General features: G+C 35.5%; 1 protein-coding gene across 1 annotated transcript in view; it reads left to right on the forward strand.

Moving 5' to 3' along the window:
• The first annotated feature begins 15,305 nt into the window (after window positions 1–15,305).
• Window positions 15,306–19,872, forward strand: part of LOC145269711 (uncharacterized) — a 56,237-nt gene continuing 51,670 nt past the window's right edge. Inside the window, exon 1 of the mRNA XM_080125438.1 lies at window positions 15,306–16,431. The gene's annotated coding sequence lies outside the window, so the exon portion shown is untranslated. The remainder of the gene's footprint in view (window positions 16,432–19,872) is intronic.

Here is a 19,872-nt window from a genome sequence, read left to right on the forward strand (position 1 = left end):
TTTTGAATTTTCCAATACATCGGTAAACATTGCATGTTTTTCGAGCTGAATAAACATGTTACACTGAATAAAAACACAAAAATATATCCAGTTAGGTAGAAAAGTAACTTATCTTGCCTTTTATAACATTTATTTGTTCTATATTTGTTTTTTGACAACTTTTTCGAATCTATGTGTACAGTAATACAAACCCAAAGAAGCAAACTATTTGATCAAATTACGTGATTTTTTGAATTTTTCATCTTCGTCCAGTGACTGGTGCGGGGCCTGCGGGGGTCAGAGTGCGTACATACAGATATTTCTGTATTTTCTGTAACTCTAAATGCCACCATAAGTGCCAATCTGGATAAGCACCTAGCATTTAAAAAAAAAAAAAAAAAAAAAAAAATGTTAATGTCTGTATAGAATTTTAGCTGCTTATTCAAATTGGCACTTAAGGCGGCAATTAAAAATAAAGAAAATACTGAAAAGTTTGTATGATGGACGACCAATCATGGCAGAAGACAAAATATTTTTTTTTTTAAATCACGTAATTTGATTAAGTATGTCTTTTTTTTTTTTATTATTCAAGAAAATCAAATTTTATTTTGAGTCAATGCAGGAGGGTTGGGGCAGTGTCCGTGAAGGAAACAAGAGCAGACAACTAACATTCATTTTATTTTTTTGTTTTGTTTTGTTTTTGGATGATGTCAAAAAGACAAGCAAAACCTACAATGTTAAACTAAATAATAAATTTATTAACATAACGTGTATTTTTTTAAATTATGCTTTTATTTTTCAGACAATAAAATTTTCAAATCACGAAAACATTATTTTAGAAAGGTCATTTCATATAAGTTAAAAACAAAATTTTGTTATATTACAAAAATAAAAAGTATGGACGCATAAAGGACAAATGAAGGAGTTTAGTTCAGAGTTTATTCAGAGTCAATGCGGTTGTACCAGGTGCTGTTGGTATTGCCAGGATGTGGCGGTGATGGCGGAGGTGCTGATGGGGATGTCGATTAGCTGCTTGGATAGTATTCGGTCAGTAGGCTGGCTTCTGCTGATGCTGTGTGGCTAGGGCTGCTGCTGATGTTGTTTTGGGTGAGGTTGACAACGGCTGGCTGGTGCTGATGTTGTGGCTGGCTTGGGCTGCTGCTGGGATGGCAACGTTGACAGACAACCTCACTGCTTGGTGATCTAGTCTGTTCTGCTTGGTTGTCGAAAACCAGCCGTATTTATACTTGGTTCACGGACATAGTTGAAGACGTGATGGCTTCGGGCGTTGATACATCATTTTTATTTTAGAGTTGTGTTAGTTTCCACGTCTTAACGTACAGCAGGATGTCATTTATTGTTTTGAGCTCAAATCAAATTAAAAAGTTGGATCCATGTCCAAGTAACTTACATCTAAAATTTCAAGTGTTTAGACCCAAAATTGGCGGAGGAGTTTGGTAGAGTTTTCAAAGGTCAAATGCTTGAACTTTGACCCCTGGACAGCCAAATTTCTGGTTGAAAACCGATTAAAAAGATTCTCTCAAATCTCAATACCACTTATGTCAAATCTCGATTCTGTAGACTGAAAATTGATAGAGTAGTTTGGTAGGAAATGTACACACTCAAGCAATTTCACTTTTATAGATGTATCGATGTAAGGATGTGGATTGATGAAACCTTTCTATTAATCAACAATGCCATTCAATTTACCCATAATGGTCCCGCAGATACACTCCTACTTTCAACTTTAATAAAATTGCGACAAACGCAACCTCGGTCATATAAATTGATAAATCCCGATTATAAATTGGTGACCACCCAACATTCATCCTATAAATTGGCAACTCTATCATGAATTCGGAATCTGATGACCACTCAGACAAAATGCAGATAGCTCATTTCAAATAATATTGCTAATAAAATAGCACCGCTGAACATTTTATTAATTTGATAAATCATAACGGCTGCAGCATACAAACGATATTCGGGAAATTACCGGACGACAGTGCCCGATTAGAACATTCATGTGCCACATGATAGAGAACAATACTGAGTCATCAAATTTGACTACATTGACGATAGTAAAGACCCCGTTTTTTGTTTTTTTTGGTAGACGACCTCACACTGTGGTACGCAAATGTAGAGGCGCAATTTTATCTTCAAAGAATCCACAGCAAGCTTACCAAACTCAACCTCATTGGCTCTTTTTGCTTATCTGATTTTTTTATTGCTTGAATTTTATTGGATCTGAGATAATGTAGAGATGATATCCTGTGTCCGAAACCTGAATCTAATGCAAATTCCCGGTGTTCAACACTGTTGTATTGAGGACCATTATCAGACATCACCATGAATGGTATGTCATATTCCGCAAATAGTTGTTTAGTTTTGATCACAATTTTTTAATTTGGACAGTGTTCTGGAAGCTTCCATACCATTATGTATTTACTGCAGTTATCAACAATGACCAGATAGTTTTCAGCATCCAATGAGAATAAATCTCTTTGTAGATAGTCCCATGGTTTGGTTGTAAAATTCTATCACCATATATGGTGTCAGTTTTGACAGCTTCACCCCAATACGAACAGAGGACAAACTGTTAGAATCAAAAGCCTTTAAGAATCTTGCTAATGTATCAGTAGGTGTGTCAGAAATTTCGTGAAAAATAGTGAATAATTCCACCCCGTCTTTCTAAGCTTATAACTCCTCGAAAAATGTAATTCAAGCCCTAATTTTGTTTTCAATAAAAGGAGCAAGGAACAAGGTTTCAATAAAAAAAAAAATACAAAAAAACAAACAACGTATTTTTTAAAAAAAGGGTTTTAAACTTCGGACTTTACAGGTAAATTTCTAAAAAAACACTACTTTTTTGTTTTAAATTTGAATATATTATTTATTGACCTTTTCTCTTCAATTTGTGATATATAAAACTTTGGTGAGTAAATTAATTATTTACTTTTTAATAGACATTTCAAAATGGGAGGCGTGAATTATTCGACCCCCTGTCTTTCCAAGCTTATAACTACTCGAAAAATGTAATTCAAGCCCTAATTATTTTTCAATTAAAGGAGCAAGGACCAAAGTTTCATTTAAAAAAAACAAAAGAAAAAAAAACAAACAACGTGGTTTAAAAAAAAAAGGTTTTAAACTTCGAACTTTACAGGTAAATTTCTAAAAAACACTACTTTTTTTTTTGTTTTAAATTTGAATATATTATTTATTGACCTTTTCTCTTCAATTTGTGATATATAACACTTTGGTGACCAAATTAATTATTTACTTTTTAATAGACACTTGAAAATGGGGGGCGCGAATTAAAAAAAAAACGTTTGTCTAGAATATTATATTCGGTTTATTGGAAAGAGCATAAAATTTCACATTGACCCTGAAAATAGAATCAATAGAAAAATTTTGATAGATTTTTGAAGTTTAAAAATTGAAAAATATTGAGTTCGTAAAATTCGTTACTGTTTTTTAAAAAATTAAAAAAAAATATTTCTATTACTTTTAAAACAACTTTAATAGTTTATTTTGGAAGTATAATCCATAAAGAAAATAAACAACCCACTTTTAAAAGAGAAATTACGAGTTGTTTTTATATTTTATTCGCAGTTTCGTGTTAGGGGTGTCAAAAATTCCTACAAAAATTCTGATGCACCTAGTGCACCAGTAAGGTTAGCAAGAATGCTACTTAACATCTAAGGCTATTTATTTATTGTAGTCATCAGCAACGACCAGATAGCTTTCAGCATCCAATGAGAATATATCTATTTATTCATTTATTTATTGCAGACTATTATCCTCATCTTCTAGTTGTTGTTTCATGATGTTTCGGCCAATTATTTCTCTGGCCTTCGTCAATGGATAGGAACATCGAATCTCCTAACTGCATCCTCAGCAATTACTGCCTTCCATAGTTGACCAACTAACAGGCTTTGGGTAGGATTCAAACTGCTATCTTCAGACAATTCTCACCTGGAACCATAGAGATTCAACATCTCTATCCACTGTGCCACGGGCCCCGAAGGGCGATCAAGGTTGGATTTTTTGTTCTTATAAATTCATGTTTATTTATCTGATTTTCCATAGTCAGGTATGTACTGAATGGTATATATTATTTATGGAATACTGTTGCCATATGTGGGCAGGAGCTGCTAAAAATAGCCTATCCTGCCTTGACAGAGTACAAAATCGACTTCGTGGCTTAGTGGGGGATGCCCTTTTCTCTACCCTGCAACCTCTCTCCCACAGAAGAGACGTTGCGAGCCTATCCTTGTTTTATCGTTATTTTCATGGCAGGTGCTCGTCTGAACTCCAATCTCTGGTCCCCCCTCGCCAATCTTTCACGAAAAACACCCGTCTAGCTGAATCCACTGTGAAAAATTTCCCCCGCTCTTTATCTGTGCCTAAATCAAAACGCGGATTCCATGAACAAAGCTTCTTTCTTTAAAACTGCACGCCTGTGGAACTCTGTTCCGTCTGCCTGCTTCCCACAGGACTACAACTTGGATGTCTTCAAGTCCAATGTTAACAAATTCTTAATGAACCGCCCCCTTAAGTAAACACTTCATCAAATCTCCACACTAACGTAATATACTTGCAATAACCCTTATCCCTGAGTGGCTTCCGGGCCTTGATAAGTAGTGATCACTGTGTAAAAAAAAAAAAAAAAAAATTCTTATCGAGGCAATAATTGATGAAGATGCAGTCAGGAGATTCGGCGTTCTTATCCCGTCACGGTTAACCACCTGACGAAGGCCAGAGGAATAGTTGGCTGAAACATCATAAAACAACTACTATGAAGATGAGAATAATAGTCCGCAATAAATAAATTGATAAATAATACAAATTGCTCATCTCAATAAGAATTCCAATGAGAATAGATCTGTCTCTGGATACTCCCATGGTTTGGTTGGCACCTCATGCTGTGGTAGATTTTCATGCTGCTAATCTTTTTTTTGAACTCCTGACAAATGCTGCATTGAGTGCACATGCCTGTCACGTCTCTGTTACTCTCTGACTTGCAGGATTGTTTTGTCGCACTCAGGATATCCCGTGTGTAACTGTTTAAGGGTTTTCTTATGGAGGTGTCTTGGGATGATGACATGTTCTCCTTTCAGCAGTACTTTTTTTCTACTGATAACCCCTCCTTTATACTCCAGAACGCATGTAGATACGCAGGTACTGCTGTAGTATCAGTAGTAAAGTAGTCACATGAACGCTGGTAGTTCTTTTCTTTGTCAGCTAGAAACAACTCGAAATGCAAAATTCGTTTATTATGAAAATATAAAACTATTATTTCATTATTTGCCTTGTGTGCGTGTGCCAATCTAAAGACAAAGAGGGTCGACAGAGGGGTGGCATTGAACAGCGAGTTCATCTAACATTGCTTGCTGGCTGCTTTCTGTCTCCTCTTGCCTCCCCTTAAGGTATATATATGTATATATATATATATATATATATAATGATTAGATCACTCTGACAGATGTTAAAACACTTAAAAAGAATAAATGTTTAAATTTCAACAGTATTTCTCACGGTTAACGGTGGCCGAATGGATTAGGTCCATGCTAATGGAGTCAGAGATAGATTCTGTTTCCTAGTTCGAATCTGCACTGATAATTCCCGAAAGGATGAAACACTAGTGCCTGTAGGTATTTAATAATTATTATAGAAAATAATTATACATACATATATATATGATCTGTTCTCTAACAGGTGTTCCAACCTCGGCAGCTGTGTCACTTGACTTATTCACCTACAGCGACATCAGTTTTGACAGCTTCACTCCCAATCATTCAGTGTGTTTTGGCTACCGACTGTCACATATGCATGTGTGTGTTTGTGTGTACAGTTTCAACACCCAACAGTAGCAACCCCTCCGTTCCTCCCTCTCTCACATATTCCTGGCTTCCGGTTTCGGGATCACTGGAAGTAGTTCTAATTAGTAGACTGTGACAATAATAATCTATGATTGTTATTGTTATTATCATAATAGCCATCAACACAAGTAAACTATTGTACTGCCACTCATTATGAACAAATATCATATGCTGATATGTCAATTTGTCAATGAATAATAATCGCAGATCTCTTTAGTCAAGATACAAAATAAAAATCCAAACAAAATTCATCTATAATATAAATCACCTATCCGTCTAAATGTATGTATATCTTAAAAACTTTCGATAGAGGCAACCACAAGATCGGTTTTGAAGCTTGACCTTTTGGACGACAAATATCGAAAAATTGGCTAAAAACATTAATTCCTTCACCCTCAACTGGGTAGTTTTCTACTGGGAAGGGTCACTTTTTCGCCAATATTTCAAAAGTCATCACCTGTTTTCGATTGACTAGCCTCAATTTAAACCTACATCCCTTCCGGTTTAGCGATGGGTGCGACAACAACGACATTGTTTTTTTTTTTTCACGTTCTTTTCCTCCTTCATGGTAGGGGTTCAAGCTTACCTGCCTACTACCATGTTTTTTTTTTTTGCTCAACACACACCTCGAAACATGCCAGGCACCCAGGTTAGTTTAATCTAAGGCTGCGAATCACTAATTCTTTCTATTAAGAATGGTCTGCCAAATTCCCTCCTTCTATGAATTGGTAATTTTTTTTGCATATATTGATATTAATAGTCTGTCACTTCCATTCTCATTAATTTATATATACTAGCCTTGGTACCCAGCGTTGCCCTGGTGTTTGGAGGTGAGTGTTGAGCAAAAAAAAAAGTAGTATTAGGCAAACAGGCTCGAACCTGTGACATGAAGACAGAAAAGAAAGTGAAAGAAAACCTGACATCTTACCTCTACTCCATGACGCGACCAGAAGTTCGGAACTTAAACATTAGTAAAGTCACTCCAACCGATACAATGACTTCCAAAAATGGTGACGCAAAAAAAAACAAAAAAAAAACGACCTTTCCTTATAGAAAAGTGCCCAGATGAGATTGAAGGAATTAATGTTTTCAGAAAATTTTTTGACATTTGTTGTCCGAAGGGTCGCGCTTCAAATGATACTGATCTCGTAAAAATCTGTCGCCTCTGTCAAAAGTTTTAGGCAGGCATACAAATATACAAACATACATACATACAATTAAGCAGACAGGTGACATTTATATTATAGACTAGCGGGGGTACCAAGCATTGCCCGGGTGTTTGGAGTTGTAAAAGAAAGAAAAAAGTGTTAGTAGGGAGGGAGGGAGGCTTGAACCTGTGACAAACCCGGAGGCGGAAAAGAAAGTCAAAGAAAACGCAAACTTTAACCACTATACTACAAAGGCATAGGGAGTGAAAAGCGTTGAAATGTAGCGATGCAATCCAAAAGTTGACTTGCTAAGTGATTGCAAAAATGAATGTTGCTGAAGGCCAGTTAAGCTTTCCGCTGTTTGGAAAACCAGTTCCCCGCAAAAAGGGAGTGTCCAAATGAATAGCAATTGTCCGATATGAGGGTTTTCCTCCGACATTGATCAAAGCGAATTGCTTTCTGGACATCCCGGCATGAAAGGCTGGGAAGATGCCTTCGTTTTTAAAAACGATACCGATCTCGTGAAAATCCATCACCTCTGTCCAAAAGTTTTAGGCAGACATACTTACATACATACATACATTTAAACAGACAGGTGAGATTTATATTATAGATAATTTATATATAGCTAATCTTTTTCCATCCACTCATCTTAATATCACAACATGGTGTTAGGAGTGGTTGTAAAATAATTTACATTCAACTACAGTTATTGCAGAAATTCAAAATCAACTGACAAAAGAAAAAATTTGAGTTGTCAAACAGTCCACACGTGTTTGGGTGCTATCCAGGAGCTCAAACCAAGTTGTATTAATCACGGTGTAAAATAAATGTACAAAATCCAAGTATCAACCTAGAAACTGTATAATAGTAAATAAATTTATGAAGTCACAGACAGCAAGACACAATACGTTTTTAAAAAAGTGGAAGAATACTGTCAAATTAATAGGAATCAATAACATAGAAGAAAAAACACTATGCAAGGTAGGTGATTCGTTACTATATTGCTATTGTTATTATCCTAAAATCAAACAAACCAAACAAACTATTGCACTGATACTCATTATGAACAAATACCATATACAGTTGGTCAATTTGTCCTTAACTGTCATCTAAAATTCAGCCCCTGCCCCACCGACGAAATGTTGCATCCCTCTGCCTGTTTTAAAAGTATTTTAATGGTGGATGCTCTGATGAACTACAAGCACTTGTACCCCCTTGACGAAAATCCCACCCTTACACACTTGAGATCCCTAGATGTAAGAAAGCTTTTTACTCTAATAGCTTCTTCCCCAGAACTGCAGGACTTTGGAATTCTCTTCCAGTTTCCTGCTTCCCCAACTGTACTGACATGCAGAAGTTCAAGTGCAATTTGAACAAACATCTTGCTGCAAAACTCCGTACATAGTACCCCTGGAACTTAGGTCCCTGATAGTAGCCCCCTACATCAAAGTGGCAATATGCCTTGTTTGGGGTGAAATTTTAATACATCACAGATCTCATTAGTCAAAATACAAAAAAAAAAAAAAAATCTAAACAAAATTTATTTCATCTAAGGCTACTAATCGCTAATAATCTCAATTAACAATGGCCTGACAAATACCTACCTCCATCTATGGATTGGTAAAGTACTAATTTACTAAAAGATTCTGACAGATTTGGCCGAGAGATTATGTTGCATTTTAACGAACTACTTAAGGATGTCAGTGGAGAAGTAAAAGTAAATTATCTATTGCTGTCGTCAGAGATTGAAGGCCAAGATTTGAGTGGCACATTCGAATTTGAGGCAAGTGAAGTGGGTAATGTAGAAAACTACATCAAGAAAGTTTGTGCATAAATTGAGCCGAGACCAAACTTTTGTGTTTTGAGATGCCAGCTCTTACAGTGCCGGCAACAATCTGACGTCCTAGAACATGCATTTTTGAAGAGGTAAAGGCAAATTATGAAACAGTGCAAGTATCATAGGTCAACCTATGAAATTGGATGAAAAGTCAAGGGGGCTAATGACATTCATCACCCCTGAGAGACGCTACATGTTTAAGCACTTTCCAATCGGTTGGTTGGTTGTTTTTTGTTTTATGGCATATCAACCCTTTTCAGGTTATTTAATGCCAAATCCAAAGATTTTTTAAGAAAATTTTTTTAGTAGAATATATTTGTTGTTTTCAAGTCAGATTCTATTTAACCCATAGGTGGGATTTTAGTGGCACATTCGAATTTGAGGCAACTGAAGTGGGTAATGTAGAAAACTACATCAAGAAAGTTTGTGCATAAATTAAGCCGAGACCAAACCTTTCTGTCTTGAAATGCCAGCTCTTACAGTGCCAGCAACAATCTGAAATCTCAGCAGATGCATTTTTGAAGAGGTAAAGGCAAATTATGAAACAGTGCAAGTATGATCGACCTGTCAAGAAAACCCTTCAGGTCAACCTTTTTATATTTGGTCTAAGCCTTAAGTCAGCATAAAAGGAAAAAAAATAAACTCGACATCGTAGAAGCCTTGCACATCGTAGAGACAGAAGAGGCAACATTGAAGCAGGTGGAAGCAAAACAAAACATACAAAAGTCACCATAGATTCCTCAGGAAAAACACAGGATGCCCATGTAATAACGGCTAGGAGAGCAAGTACTATAACAATTGCTACTTTTGTGGAAAAGGGCAGGTGTATAGTGCCAGTGGACGGGGCATTTTGCAGTCACTTGATGCACCAGAGACAGTAAAGACTCTACTCGTAAACGAGACGGGCCTCCAAGATCAACAAACACCCCAGAATTGAGAGTAGGGAACAAAATGTCTGAGATAGAAATAAGCACAAAGATGGACACAGATGCCATGAGTAACCTTATTCCTTGGGAATATTTCAAGCAACTCAAGTATGTACACCTTCGAGACGCTCCAATCTGACTATTCGTCTTTGGGGTAATCCAATCGACCAAATGTGTGCCACCTAGGGGTCAGATATGACGATAAGTTTACAATCACCAACTTTCACGTGGTGAAAAGCAGTGAACCCACGTTACTTGGCCTCAAAACCTCAAGGAAACTGAGACAAGTGACCCTTAATTTTACAATAGCGATCTATTTATCTAAACAAGATCAAACCAGTTCAACTGCACCAACACAATGAAAGTAAAAAGGAGACATGAAAAAAAGAGTGCGCCTAATCAAGGAATCTGCTGATGTGTTCGAAGGTATCAGGTGCCTACCAGGGGAATACAGCATTAAGATTGACCCCCAATAATACACAACCTGTTGGGCACCAATGAGCATGAGAGAGAAGTTCAAAGCAGAGCTAGACTCCCTGGTAACGCCGGACATAATAACTCTCATAACAATCTTGACATCCTGGGTCAACTCTTTTGTAGGCATCACAAAAGTCAACAGATTTGTCGGGTTATGCCTGGACCCTGAAGATTTAAACAAGGTAGTGTTCCTATTTACAGTGCCTCCCCACGGGACAGAGTTAGACACCAGCGTCGTTTTTTAGTGTGGAGAAAAGAAACAAAAATAAAAATTGTCTCAGCCGTGAAGGATTTCTCCTCCACTGACAAAGAACAAGAAATTGAAGTGCAGCATCTGAAGAACAGATGGTATTTATTTGCTCCCCCACTGAGCAAATTAGGCACAAGGCCGTTTTTAATGTGAGGTAAAAACCAGCTCCCCTAAAAGTAGTCAAAAAGGGGGCACTCTGGTTACCAAAAATAATAATTGTCCCAGTATAGAGGGTTTCCCCTCCATTGACTGGTACAAATTATCTTAAGTGCAGCATCTGTCGGAACAGATACTACACTTTGATCTTGTCCCGAAGGCCGCCACACTTTGTTACAGCAACTTTTGAGGAAATCGTCTCCAAACTTCATGGAGCAAAATGGTTCCCAATAGTTGATGTGAAATCTGGCTACTGGAACATGAAATTGGATGAAAAATCAAGGGGGCTAGCAACATTCATCACCCCTGAGAGACGCTACATGTTTAAGCACTTTCCAATCGGTTGGTTGGTTGTTTTTGTTTTATGGCATATCAACCCTTTTCAGGTTATTTAATGCCAAATCCAAAGATTTTTGAAGAAAATTTTTTTAGTAGAATATATTTGTTGTTTTCAAGTCAGATTCTATTTAACCCATAGTTGGGATTCTAACAGGTACTACCACTCCGGGTCAGAGTGGACCTGGGAGCAATGGCAATTAAAGGGTTGTTCCACACTCCCCAAAGCCCGCCAGCTGGGGCCTCGCCACTGGATATAGTTTAAGGTCATATCCAGGACCACTTTCCAATGGGAGTCAAAAATACCCAAGACAAATTTCAGTGAGCTAACAGGGGTTTTTGATAGGAAAAATTCCACCACTATATATGAGACCATGTGGTGACAATATGCACAAATGACAAACTGTCAGAATCAATCACCTTGAAAGATCTTGCTAATGTACGAGCAAGGTTAGCAAGAATACTACTTAAAATCTAAGGCTATGATTTCACAGTCGAATCCATCCTGATAGCCGACTACATATTTAGGGTGTCGTCAAACCCAGCCAATCAGTAATTAACGTAACAAATGAATCAATAATTAACGTACACTTCAACGCATCCCCAACTCACTTACAAGATATCAAGGCATTCAAAGACGCAGTACCAAAAGGGTTCACCAACACCATTATGTCCGGATAGCCAGTCGACCAATTCAACTGCCAACCTCATGTATAATACAACTTTTGTGGAATTGAAGGGACGAAATTAGGCTACAGGATGGGATGCTCCTTAAATCATTATAATCCTCTCACTCCTAGCGGACATCCAACAGCAACTACATTCATCCCCCCAAAGCGTTTACTGGCTCGAGCAGCAGTTTTCTGGGTTGGTATCAACAAGGATAGAGAGAAACTAATTGAAAACTGTTCCACGTGCCAAAAGTACTAACCCAGTATTCCGTCAGAGACACAAACATGAAATCTCCGCTTACCCATGGCAGTGTGTTAGTATAGATATCTTTACCATAGAACATAAGGAATTTATACCAATGCTGGACCATTACAGCTGCAGCCTCTTCATACAGTGTCTCCACTATGAAACCATATCAGTTAACAAATGAAATTCCTCTTCATAGAACTAGGAATTCCAGGGGTAGTAAACGATGACAATGGGCCACAGTATTCCATAGAGAGTTTGCAAACTTCACCAAATCTTACAACCTCGGGTACACTACCTCGTTATGACACTATCCCCAGTCAAATGGATTCGCAGAGTGAATGGTGAGTGTCTGTAAGAAGATCTTGATAAAAGCACGAGACAGACAGCTACTTGGCAATGATGGTTTATGGGACCACATCGCTATTAGCTCAAAGGGGATGAACAAACAAATGTAGAACTCTTCTCTAGAAGAGCAAAGAAAAATCAAAGAAATGCTATGACTGAAAGAATAGTCTGCAACACCTACAGTTACATACCAGCCAAATGCTTCATGTTCAGGACAAAAGAACCAGGCTCTTGGATGGTAAAATTTGCCAGCAGTGTAATCCACTGCAGAAACCGGCAGTCATTGAGGCTTCAAATGTTAGGGGTTTCATAGTCGGTTGAATCACTGAAACTAGAAATGCTTACAAACAGAAATACTTAACAAACGCAGATAGTTCGCAAGAACATAAATACACATTTTATTACAAATTGCCAAACACGAAAGTCATATAACATCACAAATACAGAACAACAATGATTTCGTACTTAGAAATGGTTAAAGTTCTACTTTATCGCATAGTGAGACAATGTTCTCACTGGGGTAAAACCTTACATTTTCTTGTCAAGCACAAAACATCTCTGCGTTTCTCTCATGGGTGTGGGGGTTAATGTGGCTGCTCTTCTTGATGCTCAAACTCCTTCTCCCTGTCTCCTTCTCTCAAGGGAAATCACTCCCCGATGTCTATATAAACCAGTATCCTTTGCCTAAATTCCCCCTACAAGGCCAACAAAGAGCAAAGAAGACAGCACAAAGTGGCAGCACTGAAAACCTGTTGTGACACACCAGCTTCTTTACCTTCCCACCACTATCCCAGCACAAGACCCAAGGCCAGTCAGTGGTCACCCATCTATCACCTATTTATCACCTATCTATCACCTCAAGCATCCATCCACCAATTCCGTCCGCACCTGCCAAACCACATAGATCTAGCAGGATGAGCAAAACTGTACAGAGGCTTGACTTGTGACATAGAACCGTTTCCAGCCCATTACAACTTTAGCAGTCGAAACTTGCTACAATCACAGGCAGGAGCTCATTCTTGTGGCTCGAAATTTGAAATCCATTTTCTCCCTGGCTTATCCAATCAGAAGCCAGCTCTCAATCACGTGATCAAAGCAAAATCTGAAACTCTTATTCTTCTTTCTCCCTGCTCTGCACAGCAGCACACATTGCCGGGGAACTTTGGCCAAAGTGAGTACAACAAGTCAACATGGCTCTCTACAAACTCCTACTTATTTCCACATGCGATACCTTCACAAACTTTCTTTATCATGCTGCAGAACTGCTCTTGTTGATACACTGACACATACACACCCACTACAACACATTAATACACTGAAGATATTGCTGTTTCTTTCTCCTTTAACCGACCTCCTTCATCCCGACAACTACTAGCTATAAACACATGTGGACTGAGCAGTTCTCTCCTCAACAAGCAGGCAATATATTAAATCTATCTTCACACACGAACACTTCCGCCTATGAACCTGTTTCTCTATTGTACCCGCTACTAACGAGGATAACAAATAAAGTTGTTTTTTGAAATGTTAAAATGAGACTTATTTTCGTTGTCGTCATTTTAACTAAAAAGCCTACTGGAATTCTCTTTCAATAGAGGAGGAGATATTTTAGTGTCAGTAGAAGTATGAGATAGTTGTGTGGGGGATTTGTTAGTGGCTTGGGGATTTTTTTGAAGAAGCTAACATTTCTTGTAGTTTGGTTGCCCTTGTGTGCAGTGGTAATCATGAAGGTTGGTAGGGTGTGAAAGCCTTTGAGGTGTGGTCACTTTTTACGATGACTGTGTCACCCACACTGAGATCATTGGGTTTCATATGTGCTTTTATGTGTTTTAGCAGCATTGATTGCTTTATTGTTTTCTTGTTTTGGGTGACACGCTCCCTGCGTCATGCCCAGTGGTGCATGGATGTGTATTAACAGATAATGATAACCCGAACAGGTGTGTTCCTATTTACTTGCCTCTCCATGAGGGCAGAGTCAGACACAAGGTTGGTTTTTTAATGTGAGAAAAATCCAAAAAGTGATACTCTGGATAGGAACAAAAATTTAAAAAAATATGTCTCAGTCATGAAGGATTTCTCCTCCATTGACCGAGGGCAGAAAAGATGAAGTGTAATATCAGAACAGATGCTGCACTGTGATCCTGTCCAACGACCACGTAATTGAGGATCTGTGATGGGGCGTATGTTTTATTGATAAATGCGCATGCATGTTTGTACATATAAAAAGCAGATTGACGTTCCGGGAATCCGAAATGAAGAGTAGGCAATATCATTACAAATGCTAGGATCCACAGCTATTAGTGTGATTAGGTGCGGCAGGCGTTTTATATACCAAATAGGATTGAGGATAGCGATATGCCGATGTTCCAGCAGGAATTTGAATAATTTAATTGATTAAGGCAGCGTTCACTTTTTCATTTATTGTGTGTGTATTTATTGGTGTGTTCTGATTCCAATGTGAACAACAGCAACAACAACACCACTAGGTGTATCAGAATTTTTGTAGGAATTTTTGACACCCCTAACACGAAACTGCGAATAAAATATGAAAAACTCGTAATTTCTCTTTTAAAAGTGGGTTGTTTATTTTCTTTATGGATTATACTTCCAAAATAAACTATTAAAGTTGTTTTAAAAGTAATAGAAATATATATATATATATATTTTTAAAAACAGTAATGAATTTTACGAACTCAATATTTTTCAATTTTTAAACATTAAAAATTTATAAAAAATTTTCTATTCATTCTATTTTTACGATATTTTCAGGGTCAATGTGAAATTTTATGCTCTTTCCAATAAACAGAATATAATATTTTGGACAAACGTTTTTTTTTTTAAATTCACGCCCCCCCCCCCATTTTCAAGTGTCTATTAAAAAGTAAATAATTAATTTACTCACCAAAGTTTTATATATCACAAATTGAAGAGAAAAGGTCAATAAATAATATATTCAAATTTAAAACAAAAAAAGTAGTGTTTTTTAGAAATTTACCTGTAAAGTTCGAAGTTTAAGACGTTTTTTTTTAAACCACGTTGTTTGTTTTTTCTTTTGTTTTTTTTTTAATGAAACCGTGGTCCTTGCTCCTTTAATTGACAAAAAAATTAAGGCTTGAATTACATTTTTCGAGTAGTTATAAGCTCGGAAAGACAGGGGGTCGAATAATTCACGCCTCCCATTTTGAAATGTCTATTAAAAAGTAAATAATTAATTTACTCACCAAAGTGTTATATATCACAAATTGAAGAGAAAAGGTCAATAAATAATATATTCAAATTTAAAACAAAAAAAAGTAGTGTTTTTTTAGAAATTTACCTCTAAAGTCCAAAGTTTAAAACCTTTAAAAAAAAAAAAAACACGTTTTTTTATTTTTTTTTTTTTAATGAAACCTTGGTCCTTGCTTCTTTAATTGAAAAAAAAAATTAGAGCTTGAATTACATTTTTCGAGGAGTTATAAGCTTGGAAAGGCGGGGTGGAATTATTCACTATTTTTCACGAACTTTCTGACACACCTACAACAAACACCACCCCACCAACAACAACAAAATGTTTATTTTATAAAAAAATAAACAAAAATACTTAGGTAATTATGTAGAAGAATACGGACCGTGCTGAAATAATAACGTCATTATCAAGGAACCCATTTTTAACAAGGGGAGGGGGGAGTAGTAGTCTGTGCTTTCACCAAACAATTTAATAAACAAAAATTACCATAAAACTTGAATTTCCCAACCCCACCCCCAAAAATCAACAGAAATTAGACAATTCCTGTAATGGTTCCGTCCCTGCTGATTTTTCTGTGGGAATTTAGCTCTGCCTGCGGTTCTAGGAGGTCTACCTTTCCAAGCTTTACGTTCTCTCTTTGAGCCGGGGTTAGTTTATTGCTAATAAGGCTCCCTTACTGAGGAATGCTAACGGGGCTGTCCGGGCACATTTTGTAGGTCAGAGCACTCCTCCTTGGGGGCGCTGACTTCTCAATCCCAACTTTCCGACTCTAGCGTCTAAGTTGTTGCAGTCTGACAGGCCCTCCATACCCCCCCCCCCATTTTTGCATAAGTACCAAAATATTTAATATGAGTGAGGATAAAAAAAAAAGTTCCGGAAGTTTCTGTGAGAAGACGATTTAGCCGGAAGTTCAGTTGAACAAGAAGAACGACCATTATAAAGAAGGTAAATATTGCATGAAAAATGTCTGTTAATATTATGTTTTGTTTTCATATTAAAAGAAAAAAAAACAACGAATTAAAAATGCTGATTTTTTTATTTGAAAAAGCAAAAGGAAAACAAACAGTTGGCTTTTGAAGGCTAACATGAATAGAAATAAAAATAATATAATAGAAATAAAGGGGTTGTTTTACTAGACATATAGATTCGGAAAAGTTGTCAAAAACAAATATATAACAAATAAATGTTATCACAGGCAACGTAAGTTACTTTTCTACCTAACTCGATAATTTTTTAGTGTTTTTATTAAATGTAACATGTTTAATCGGTAAAAAAACATAGTGTTTGAAAAATACAAATGGTGGCATGCTCGCTGTTGAACACGTTAAGTTTGGGAAAATGAGTTTAAACAAAAAATGATACAAAATACTGTTAGAAACTCACTCAATATATGTGACATGGGTGGACATATATTCGATGGGTTTCTAAGAGTATTTTGCATACGTTGTTTGAAGTCATTTCCACAAACTTACGTGTTCAACAACGACCATGCTGCCATTTTTCTTTTTAAAATATATCGATAAACACTAGGGACTGCCAAAATTCACCACAGAATTACCCCACCCTATATGTAACACGATGTAACTCTATTATAAACTAATATTATCAGTATAACTTTTGTACCATTTAAAAGAAGAGCAAAATAAACCAGTAATAATTAAAAAGAAATTTTTTTCATTGAAAGAAAATAATGAAATTGCGAGACGAAAATCGTGTTTACATAATTGGCGCTTTAAAATAACGTTCCCATGTAGTAGACATTCCGAACGTGAAAACATACCCGTTTTTAATAAATCTAGCAAAAATCAACTAATGGTCAGATTTTTGTGAAATTTTTTATACTTATCCATTTTAGAATGAAATTACATTTAAAATACAGTTTTCGTAAAATATACGAGGGGAAATATTTTTTTAGTGCGTATTCCTCCCCCTATTTATTTTTTCGAAATTCGAACAAAATATATTAACATCTATCGGAATTTTTATTTATTATGAAACATAAGAGTTCAAATAAGTAAAAAATATTTATTTTTGTAAAATTTAAATACACATATTGAACAAAGATTTACCTTGAAGTTGCAATTAAAAATTTGATATAAACTTAATATTATTATGTTTTTTTAATAGCGTTTTTTTTCGAATTAATATATACTATAATCAGTTGAATTGCCAAGAAAAAGAAACGTCGTAAACACTAATTAATTTTTAAAAGATTAAAACGATTAAAATTCCATTATTTCAAAATGTTCTGTTACAACATAGATTTTTAATTAATTGTATTTAAATTTTTTTTTTTGAATATTAAGTTTTAATATAAACATGGCTCTTGTCAACTATTTTATCGCCAGATTAAAACCAATTTGAAAATATTATTGCCCAAATATTAAGCATTTTGTAGCCCCCCCCTCATATTTTGTTTGTCTCTTTTTACTGAACAAAATATGGAAACCCGTAGGTAGCCAAATGAACATTCAGTAAAACCGTATTTCATATTTAATATACAAATGTTTATAATATTATTAATCGTTAAACTGTGTAAATCTTGAAACCTAAGAAAATTAGGTGCAATGCCTTTACTGATCCGCGCTATTTTTTATTCAATTGTAAGATTAAAGTACAGAATAGGTACAGAACACCCTCCCCTCCCCATGTTAAGAATGGCTTTTTAAATAATAACCTTGTTATTTCAGCGTGGGTCAATAAGTGCATGAGTACCCAAAATTATAACAAAGATTAATTATTAATTGCAGTTTGAAGAAGATAAACAAACGTTTTAAAAAATCATTAAGTTGCTTCTGCTTTTCCATAGTTCGTATTGTTAACACAAGTCTGACGTCATGGAAACATGCGGTCCATTTTTCACAATCATTTGGCAGACCCTAATAATCATTGTATGATTTTTGAACTGATTACATGCATTAAAATGAGTACTAAGTAAAACCACTAAAAACTATTCCAGATAGGTAGAAGAGTAATTTATCTTGCCTTTGATATCATTTATATTTTATCTAATGAAAAAGGTTGAACTGGGAAACGATATTTCACATTTAAAAAACCCTACTATTTCTTAAGTAATAGATTTGCTCGAGGCCACCGAGAGTAAGTACAGGCCAATGAACATGACAGCGTGACGTCATTACCAGATCATCATGTAGGTATACGGTGCCTAAAGTTTCTTGTGTTCAACCATGTGACCACATTATTTTTCATTGCCCCTTACACGCTAATAGCAATGACAAATATTTTTCATTGCTCCTTGTAATTTAAACTTTTTTTTTTCTAAATAGAAAAAAAATTCTTCATTTCAATAATTTTAATCTAACAAATTATAACAGTAAGTGAACTTGTTTTTGAAATTTTCTTACATGTCTAGTGAAGAAAATCGAATATTTCATTTTATTTTTTTAAACTGCAAAACAAACAATTTTTATAAGAGAATATTTTTCAGTCCGTTCTTTTAATAATAAATAAAAATTTTCATTGGGTATTTAGAAGCATTTTTCACAATTTTTTTTCTTTTTTTTTATATTTAACCAAAACAATCGATGAATTCGCCAGGCGTAATTTATTTCTTTGAAATATATTTAACATATAAAGTTTGTTTGTTTCATAACATTTCAACTGCAAATAATTTACATGAGTGAAGTGGGAAATAGGAAATTCTATGTTTATTGAGAAATAACGAATACGAATTCATCTTAAAAATTCATTAACTAATCAGTTTTAATTAAAGTTTTCATATGAACTAGAAATAAAAAGTACATTAAATTTTAGTTAACATATTTTCTTGTGTTTTATCTTATAAATAAATGGGTACTTCACGGAGAACGTGGACCCAGCGTAAACGTTTTTTTTATTCAATGATTGCTCCCTGAAAGCATTTTCTTTCATTTTCTTTCAATATATCTCAGAATATATTTTTTTTTAATCTTGGGTGTATTTACTTTTTATTTATTTTTTAAATTTTTTTCATTTTTTGGGGGTAAATTTGATTTATACTTTTATTTCATGCTTATTTTTATTTTATTTCATTTTAATTTTTTTAATTATTTTCTCCATTAAAGATTTTTATTTTTTTGTAAAATTATTTTTTCATACATATTCAAATAATGCCCCCTCCCTTTTTGGCCTAAAATAGTACCTGCAAAAAAGTTTCCGTGATTTAATAAACTAAAGAAAACCTTTTGTGCATGCGCTTACAGAAAGCAATCATTAAATAAAACCATTGTTTACGCAGGGCCGTTTCCCATGAAGTATGAGTAAATGTTGTATGTGCCCTGCTAAAATAACGTTATTATTTAGAAAGCCATTCTCTGGGATTTCAGGCCGCTGAGATATTGAAGCAAACATGTCTTCATTGGTAAAGAAGGCGTGGAGGTTAGGGTT

This window comes from Euprymna scolopes, chromosome 45, assembly GCF_053919585.1.
Source record: "Euprymna scolopes isolate OS-2025 chromosome 45, ASM5391958v1, whole genome shotgun sequence".
In the NCBI taxonomy this organism is placed as follows: Eukaryota; Metazoa; Mollusca; class Cephalopoda; order Sepiida; family Sepiolidae; genus Euprymna; species Euprymna scolopes.